The following is a 9,924-nucleotide window of genomic DNA, read 5'->3' as shown; positions in this document are numbered from 1 at the left end:
CAATTTTCAGCCCAGAAAATACAGATTAGAAGCTGCAGAATGGACAGAACAAGTGGTCCCCACCCATCAACTGAAGATCTGTTAATTAATTCAAATTTAAATTCAAATCTTAAATTAGGAAAAGATATTATCTTAAGTTTAATTTTAAATATTAGATTTTAAATTTATTAGGATTAGTTATAAAAAGGGATCTGATGCCATCCGATTGGAAGACGGTACATTTGGACTTGAATCCTTATTTTCTCTTTTCTATGAGTAACTAAACCTCCACTGTTAAGGTTAGGAGCTCTGTCTATTTCTATGGATTAATTTTATTGCTTTTACTATTTTAATTTATGTATGGGTTTATAATTTAAGAATTGTTTTCGCTCTTTATTTTATGAATTTGGGTGGAACGGAAGTATGACCCTCTTTTTATTTGAGTTCTTGTAAAACTTGGAAAAGCTCTTTACCTGAACAACAGCTTGAAAACTATTTCTCCTAAATTTTAATTATCTGAATTTAATAGGATACGTGACATATAATCCTTTTACCTCTTGGATAATTAGAGTTTTTGTGGCATATAAACTAGAAATTGATTATCACCCTCTAATTGGAATTAATTTACCAAGGAATTGGCAGTTAATGAATTTTAGAGGAGACTAGGAAGGTCTAAGGAATTAGGGTCTAGTCACATATCGTTTGCCATAAATTAAATCCTACATGATTAAAATAGTTAGTAAGAAAAATTAATCCGGAAAAATAGATAACTCAGAAACCTTAACTATCTTCTCCATATTTTATTCCCAACTTATTTATCTGCCTATCTTTAATATTTTTTATATTGTTTAATGTCTTTTATATTGCATCTCAACACTATTTTCTGTTTGTTTAACTAATCCTATCAAACGCTATTGTTGCTCAATCCATCAATCCTCGTGGGATCGACCCTTACTCATGTAAGGTATTACTTGGTACGACCCGGTGCACTTGCCGGTTAGTAAGTGTGGTTGTAAATTACCGCACCAAGCTTTTGGCGCCGTTGCCGGGGATTGATTGTGATTGACAACTACTCGTTGTTTGATTGCTTAGATTAGATAATTGTTTTTCTAATTAAGTTTATTAATTTTTATTTCTCATTTTTTTCCTTTACTTTTTTTCTTGCTTTTCGTTTCCCTTCCCAGTCCCTCTGCTTTCTTTTTTTTGTTTTACTTCCTTTTACTTTTAAAAATTTTTTTTCTTTCCAAATTCTCGTCCGTTTCGTATTTGCCTTTCTTTTTTTTATTTTATTTCTTTTCAATTAATTCTTATTTTTTAAAAAAATTTATTTTATTTTTGTCTTTAATTTCAAAAAAAACAAAAAAAATTTATTTTAGTATTAATATTTTTCTTTAATTCCTGAAATTAAGTTTGGTGTTACCCAGTTAATTTTATTTTAATTTTTCTGTTTATTTTTCTTTTTAAATTTTCGAATTTTTTTTATTTATCTATTTAGTATTTTTATTTTATTATTTTACACAGGTTACCTCACAGGGACTTCTCTGCACTCTGACGTAGAGAGTTCCATTTTTTCTTGTTTTCTGCTTGTGTATGCACAGGAATAGAGACAAAGAACATCTCTTAGACTTTGATCCTGAACCTGAAAGAACTTTCAGGCGGCGTTTACAACAAGCAAGACTTTGCAAGACTGCAGAATCCACTATGGCAAATAATAACGCTAACGCCAACGTGGTAAATCCTAATGGGGATGATCAACAGAGGAGAGTGCTTGGCTCTTATTCTGTCCCTACTGCGGATCTTTATGGAAAAAGTATTGTGGTGCCTCCTATAACTGCAAACAACTTTGAGTTGAAGCCACAATTGGTCACCTTGGTGCAGCAAAACTGCCAGTATCATGGACTTCCTCATGAAGATCCAAATCAGTTCATATTTGATTTTCTGCAGATATGTGATACTGTGAAGACAAATGGAGTGAACCCAGAGGTGTACAAACTCATGCTTTTTCCATTTGCTCTGAGGGATAAAGCAAAGCTATGGTTAGATTCCCAACCAAAGGAGAGTCTGAATACGTGGGAAAAGGTTGTCACATAATTTCTCACTAAATTTTTCCCACCAAGGAAGCTGACTAAGCTTAGGTTGGAGGTTCAGACTTTCAAGCAAAAGGAGGGTGAAACTCTTTATGAAGCTTGGGAGAGATACAAGCTACTGACTAGGCAATGCCCTCCTGACATGTTCTCCAAGTGGACCCAACTGGATATCTTTTATGAAGGCTTAGGAGAGATGTCAAAGATGAGCTTAGATACCTCTGCAGGCAGTTCATTGCACAAGAAGAAGACACCAGAGGAGACTATTGAGCTGATTGAATTGGTTGCAAGCAACCAATATTTATACTCATCTAATAGGAATCCTGTGAACTCTGAGACCGCTCAGAAGAGAGGCGTGTTGGAAGTAGAAGCTGTTAATGCTCTTCTTGCTCAGAACAAGCTTATGTCTCAGCAGATAAATCTACTTACTCAACAGATGGGTGGCATGCAAGTCTCAGCTATCAACACTCAAAATCCACCCCAAGAGACCTCCTATGACATGACAGGTAACTTTATGCAAAATGATAATTATGATTATGCTCAACCCTCTTCTGAACAGGTGAATTACATGGGGAGTGGTCCTAGAAATCCCAACAATGATCCATATTCTAAGACATACAATCAGGGATGGAGGAATCACCCAAATTTTGGGTGGAGAGATCAACCTCAAAGACCTCAGAACTTCAACAATAGTTCTCAAGGTGGTTTTCAACAGAATAACCATAATAACCGCCAATTTCAGTCTTAGCAACAACAACCACCTCAGCAGGTGATGAGCTGATAATTTATACGCTTTTTGGCATTGTTTTTAGTATATTTTTAGTAGAATCTAGTTACTTTTAGGGATGTTTTTAATAGATTTTATGTTAAATTCACATTTCTGGACTTTACTATGAGTTTGTGTGTTTTTCTGTGATTTCAGGTATTTTCTGACTACAATTGAGGGACTTGAGCAAAAATCAGATTCAGAGGTTGAAGAGGGACTGCTGATGCTGTTGGATTCTGACCTCCCTGCACTCAAAGTAGATTTTCTGGAGCTACAGAACTCGAAATGGCGCGCTTCCAATTGCGTTGGAAAGTAGACATCTAGGGCTTTCCAGGAATATATAATAGTCCATACTTTGGCCTAGAATAGACGACGTAAACTGGCGTTCAATGCCAGCTCTCTACCCAAATCTGGCATCCAGCGCCAGAAAAGGATCCAAAACCAGAGTTGAACGCCAGAAATGGATCAAAACCTGGCGTTCAACTCCACAAATGGCCTCTGCACGTGGAAAGTTAAGGCTCGGCCCAAGCACACACCAAGTGGGCCCCAAAAGTGGATTTATGCATCAATTACTTACTCATGTAAACCCTAGTAGCTAGTTTATTATAAATAGGACCTCTTACTATTGTATTTGACATCTTTGGATCTTTGGATTACCTTATGATCCTTTGATAACGTTTTAGGGGGCTGGCCATCTCGGCCATGCCTGGACCTCTCACTTATGTATTTTCAACGGTAGAGTTTCTACACTCCATAGATTAAGGTGTGCAGCTCTGCTGTTCCTCAAAGATTAATGCAAAGTACTACTGTTTTCTATTCAATTCTTCTTATTTCGCTTCTAAGATATCCATTCGCACCCAAGAACGTGATGAAGGTGATGATTATGTGTGACGCTCATCATCCTTCTCCCTTATGAACGCGTGCCTGACAAACACTTCCGTTCTACATGAAATAAGCTAGAATGAATATCTCTTAGATCTCCTAACCAGAATCTTCGTGGCGTAAGCTAGAATGATGGCGGCATTCAAGAGAATCCGGAAGGTCTAAACCTTGTCTGTGGTATTCCGAGTAGGATTCAATGATTGAATGACTGTGACGAGCTCCGAACTCGCGATTGCAGGGCGTTAGTGACAGACGCAAAAGGATAGTAAATCCTATTCCAGCATGATCGAGAACCGACAGATGAATAGCGGTGCCGTGACAGGGTGCGTGAGCATATTATTCACTGAGAGGATAAGATGAAGCCATTGACAAGGGTGATGCCTCCAGACGATTAGCCGTGCCGTGACAGGGCATTGGATCATTTTCCCGAGAGATGACCGAAAGTAGCCATTGACAGTGGTGATGTATCACATAAAGCCAGCCATGGAAAGGAGTAAGACTGATTGGATGAAGATAGCAGGAAAGCAGAGGTTCAGAGGAACGAAAAGCATCTCCATTCGCTTATCTAAAATTCCTACCAATGATTTACATAAGTGCCTCTATCCCTATTCTATTATTTATCATTCGAAAACTCCATAATTATTTTATATTTGCCTGACTGAGATTTACAAGGTGACCATAGCTTGCTTCATACCAACAATCTCCGTGGGATTCGACCCTTACTCACGTAAGGTATTACTTGGACAACCCAGTGCACTTGCTGGTTAGTTGTATCGAAGTTGTGACATATTATGAATGTGTAATCACGATTACGCATACCAAGTTGCTCACGTGCCAGGAATAGTTTGAGCCTGGACATCACAATTTCGTGCACCAAGTTTTTGGCGCCGTTGCCGGGGATTGTTCGAGTTTGGACAACTAACGGTTCATCTTGTTGCTCAGATTAGGTAATTTTCTTTTTGTTTTCTTTTCAAAAAAATTTTTCAAAAACCTTTCAAAAATTTCTCACTTGTTTTCGAAAAAAAAAATTGTTTTCAAAAATATTATTTTTCTTCAGAATTTTTAAGAATGAATTCTAGTGTTTCATGAAGCATGTTGAAGCCTATCTGGCTGTAAAGCCATACCCAAACTACTTTGGGATTGGCATTCAACTAATCACTCCAGTCCATGTAATTATATGCTAAAGCTTGGCTGGCTATTAAGCCATGCCTGACCCTTTGATTGGAGCTTTAAGACTAACATGGCAAGATTCCTGGAATTCATATTAAAAATTTTGAAATCCTTATTTTTATTTTTCACAATAATTTTCGAAAAAAAATAAATAAATAAATAAAAATACAAAAAAATTAGAAAATCATAAAAATCAAAAATATTTTTGTGTTTCTTGTTTGAGTCTTGAGTCATATCATAAGTTTGGTGTCGCTTGCATATTCATCTTGCATTTTTCGAAAATTTCATGCATTCATAGTGTTCTTCATGATCTTCAAGTTGTTCTTGGTAAGTCTTCTTGTTTGATCTTGATGATTTTTTGGTTTGTGTCTTTTCATGTTTATCATATGCATTCTTGAAGTCTTAGTGTCTAAGCATTAAAGAATTCTAAGTTTGGTGTCTTGCATGTTTTATTTGCATTAAAAATTTTTCAAAATTGTGTCTATGATGTTCATCTTGACATTCATAGTGTTCTTGGTGTTCATCTTGACATTCATAGCATCCTTGAATTCATCACATGTTTTGATCTAAAAATTTCATGCATTGCATAATTTTCATGTTTTTCATAAAAATTTCAAAAATAAAAAAAATATCTTTCCCTTTTTCTCTCATCAAATTCGAAAATTTGAGTTGACTTTTTCAAAAATTTTTAAAAATCAAGTTGTTTCTTATGAGTCAAATCAAATTTTCAATTTGAAAATCTTATCTTTTTCAAAATCTTTTTCAAAAATCAAATCTTTTTCAAAATTCTTAGTTATTTTCGAAAATTAAAAAAAAATATTTTTCAAAAATATTTTTCTTATTTTTATATCAAATTTTTGAAAATAACATAATCAATTAATGTTTTGATTCAAAAATTTGAAGTTTGTTACTTGCTTGTTAAGAAAGATTCAAACTTTAAGTTCTAGAATCATATCTTGTGATTTCTTATGAATCAACTCATTAATTGTGATTTTAAAAATCAAATCTTTTTCAAAACTAATTTCAATCATATCTTTTCAAAAATATCTTTTCAAAATATCTTTTCTAACTTCCTAACTTCTTATCTTTTCAAAATTTGTTTCAACTAACTAACTAACTTTTTGTTTGTTTCTTAACTTTTTCAAAACTACCTAACTAACTCTCTCTCTCTAATTTTCGAAAATATCTTCCTTTTTTTTCAAAAATTTCTTTTTAATTAACTAATTATTTTTATTTTTAATTTAAAAAAAAATTTCAAAAAAATACTAACAATTTTCAAAAACCATTTTCGAAAATCATTAACTCTTTTTTAAAATAATTTTCGAAAAATTATCCCTCCCCCATCTTATTCTATTTATTCATTCATATTCTAACATCTCATCTCACATCTCTGCCATCCTCACAGTTGTGTTTCTTCCATTATATTACATTCTTTGTCTCCCCCTCTTCTTCTACTCACACAGGGATCCCTGTACTGTGGTATAAAGGATCTCTATTATTATTATTAATTTTCTGTGCCCTCTTCTTTGTCATATGAGCAGGAGCAAGGATAAGAACATTCTTGTGGAAGCAGATCCAGAACCTGAAAGGACTCTGAAGAGAAAATTAAGAGAAGCTAAAATACAACAATCCAGAGATAACCTTTCAGAAATTTTCGAACAGGAAAAGGAGATGGCAGCCGAAAATAATAATAATGTAAGGAAGATGCTTGGTGACTTTACTGCACCTAATTCCAATTTACATGGAAGAAGCATCTCCATTCCTGCCATTGGAGCAAACAATTTTGAGCTGAAACCTCAATTAGTTTCTCTGATGCAACAGAACTGCAAGTTTCATGGACTTCCATCTGAAGATCCTTTTCAGTTCTTAACTGAATTCTTGCAGATATGTGATACTGTTAAGACTAATGGAGTAGATCCTGAAGTCTACAGGCTCATGCTTTTCCCTTTTGCTGTAAGAGACAGAGCTAGATTATGGTTGGATTCTCAACCCAAAGATAGCCTGAACTCTTGGGATAAGCTGGTCACGACTTTCTTAGCCAAGTACTTTCCTCCTCAAAAGCTGAGCAAGCTTAGAGCTGATGTTCAAACCTTCAGACAGAAAGAAGGTGAATCCCTCTATGAAGCTTGGGAAAGATACAAACAGTTGACCAAAAAGTGTCCTTCTGACATGCTTTCAGAATGGACCATCCTGGATATAGTCTATGATGGTTTATCTGAGCTATCAAAGATGTCACTGGACACTTCTGCAGGTGGATCTATTCACCTAAAGAAAATGCCTGCAGAAGCTCAAGAACTCATTGACATGGTTGCTAATAACCAGTTCATGTACACTTCTGAAAGGAATCCTGTGAGCAATGGGACGCCTATGAAGAAGGGAGTTCTTGAAGTTGATACTCTGAATGCCATATTGGCTCAGAGCAAAATATTGACTCAGCAAGTCAATATGATTTCTCAGAGTCTGAATGGAATGCAAGCTGCATCCAACAGTACTCAAGAGGCTTCTCCTGAAGAAGAAGCTTATGATCTTGAGAACCCTGCAATAGCAGAGGTGAATTACTTAGGTGAACCTTATGGAAACACCTATAATTCATCCTGGAGAAATCATCCAAATTTCTCATGGAAGGATCAAAAGCCTCAACAAGGCTTTAATAATGGTGGAAGAAACAGGTTTAACAATAATAAACCTTTTCCATCATCCACTCAGCAACAGACAGAGAACTCTGAACAAAATACTTCTAATCTGGCAAACTTAGTCTCTGATCTGTCCAAGGCCACTGTGAGTTTCATGAATGAAACAAGGTCTTCCATTAGAAATTTGGAAGCACAAGTGGGCCAGCTGAGTAAAAGGATCACTGAAATCCCTCCCAGTACTCTCCCAAGCAATACAGAAGAGAACCCAAAAGGAGAGTGCAAGGCCATTGACATAAGCACCATGGCCGAACCTACAAGAGGAGAGGACGTGAATCCCAAGGAGGAAGACCTCCTGGGACGTCCAGTGATCAATAAGGAGCTTCCCTCTGAGGAACCAAAGGACTCTGAGGCTTATCTAGAGACCATAGAGATTCCATTGAACCTCCTTATGCCCTTCATGAGCTCTGATGAGTATTTCTCTTCTGAAGAGAATGAGGATGTTACTGAAGAGCAAACTGCCAAGTTTCTTGGTGCAATCATGAAGCTGAATGCCAAATTATTTGGCATTGATACTTGGGAAGTTGAACCTCCCTTGTTCATCAATGAACTAAGTGATCTGGATCAACTGACATTGCCTTAGAAGAGACAGGATCCTGGAAAGTTCATAATACCTTGTACCATAGGCACCATGATCTTTAAGGCTCTGTGTGACCTTGGTTCAGGAATAAACCTCATGCCCCTCTCTGTAATAGAGAAACTGGGAATCTATGGGGTGCAAGCTGCTAGAATCTCATTAGAGATGGCAGATAATTCAAGAAAATAGGCTTATGGACAAGTAGAGGATGTGTTAGTAAAGGTTGAAGGCCTTTACATCCCCTGCTAATTTCATAGTGCTGGATACTGGAAAGGAAGATGATGAATCCATCATCCTAGGAAGACCTTTCCTAGCCACAGCAAGAGCTGTGATTGATGTTGACAGAAGTGAAATAGTCCTTCAATGGAATGAGGACTCCCTTGTGTTTAAAACTCAAGGATCTCCCTCTGCAACCATGGAGAGGAAGCATGAAAAGCTTCTCTCAAAGCAGAGTCAACCAGAGCCCCCACAGTCAAACTCTAAGTTTGGTGTTGGGAGGCCACAACCAAACTCTAAGTTTGGTGTTGAACTCCCATATCCAAACTCTAAGTTTGGTGTTGGAGAGTTTCAACAATGCTCTGAACATCTGTGAGGCTCCATGAGAGCCCACTGTCAAGCTATTGACATTAAAGAAGCGCTTGTTGGGAGGCAACCCAATTTTTATTTATCTAACTATATTTTTCTTAGTTATATGTCTTTATAGGTTCATGATCATGTGGAGTCACAAAACAAACAAAAAAATCAAAAACGGAATCAAAAACAGCAGAAGAAAAATCACACCCTGGAGGAGCATCTGTCTGGCGTTCAGCGCCAGAACAGAGCATCGTTCTGGCGCTGAACGCCCAAAATGGGCAGCTTCTGGGTGCTGAACGCCAGAACAGGCATGGTTCTGGCGTTCAACGCCAAAAATGGCACACAAATGGGCGTTGAACGCCCAAAATGGCCACCAACCTGGCGCTGAACGCCCAGAGTTGTGTGCAAGGGCATTTTGCATGCCTAAATTGGTGCAGGGATGTAAATGCCTTGACACCTCAGGATCTGTGGACACCACAGGATAACCTCAAGATCTGTGGACACCACAGGATCATCTCAGGATCTGTGAATCCCTCACCCACCTCACCCTCTCTCTCTCCATTCATGACCATCCCTTCTGTTCTCCATTCACCACTCACATCCATACACAGATCCCTCCATCTCCTCCATATCTTCTTATTCTTCTATGGCGAGCAACATTCTAAGTTTGGTGTGGTAAAAGCATAGCTTTTTTGTTTTTTCCATAACCATTGATGGCACCTAAGGCCAGAGAAACCTCTAGAAAGAGGAAAGGGAAGACAAAAGCTTCCATCAAGGGTCTATAGCTCAGTGGTAGAACATTTGACTGCAAATCAAGAGATCCCTGAGATACCTCAGGGGATTCATTTTCTTCCACACAATTATTGGAAGCAACTAAGGGTGGAACATCAAGAGCACTTCATCATCCTTCATGAAATCAGAGAAGATCTAAAAAGCAATGAAGGAGGAGCAACAAAGGCAAGGAAGAGACATAGAAGAGCTCAAAAACATCATTGAAACGCCATCATCACTAAGGTGGATTCATTCCTTGCTCTTATTTCTTCTTTTTTTTTTTTCGTTTTCTATGTTATGGTGCTTATCTATGTTTGTGTCTTCATTACATGATCATTAGTAGTTAGTAACTATGTCTTAAAGATATGAATGTCCTATGAATCCATCACCTCTCTTAAATGAAAAATGTTTTAATTCAAAAGAACAAGAAGT

General features: G+C 37.0%; 2 non-coding genes across 2 annotated transcripts; both read right to left on the bottom strand.

Moving 5' to 3' along the window:
• Positions 1-2,106: 2,106 nt before the first annotated feature.
• Positions 2,107-2,210, bottom strand: LOC112761296 (small nucleolar RNA R71). Its single transcript, XR_003181697.1, has one exon. It is a non-coding gene; the product is annotated as a small nucleolar RNA R71 (small nucleolar RNA).
• A 4,738-nt stretch (positions 2,211-6,948) lies between these two features.
• On the bottom strand, positions 6,949-7,056 carry LOC112760983 (small nucleolar RNA R71). The gene has a single exon (XR_003181394.1). It is a non-coding gene; the product is annotated as a small nucleolar RNA R71 (small nucleolar RNA).
• Positions 7,057-9,924: the final 2,868 nt, after the last annotated feature.

This window comes from Arachis hypogaea, chromosome 16 (genome assembly GCF_003086295.3).
Source record: "Arachis hypogaea cultivar Tifrunner chromosome 16, arahy.Tifrunner.gnm2.J5K5, whole genome shotgun sequence".
NCBI classification, from domain to species: domain Eukaryota; kingdom Viridiplantae; phylum Streptophyta; class Magnoliopsida; order Fabales; family Fabaceae; genus Arachis; species Arachis hypogaea.
Note: the sequence above shows the minus strand (reverse complement) of the source record. Positions and strands in the feature narration are given on the sequence as shown.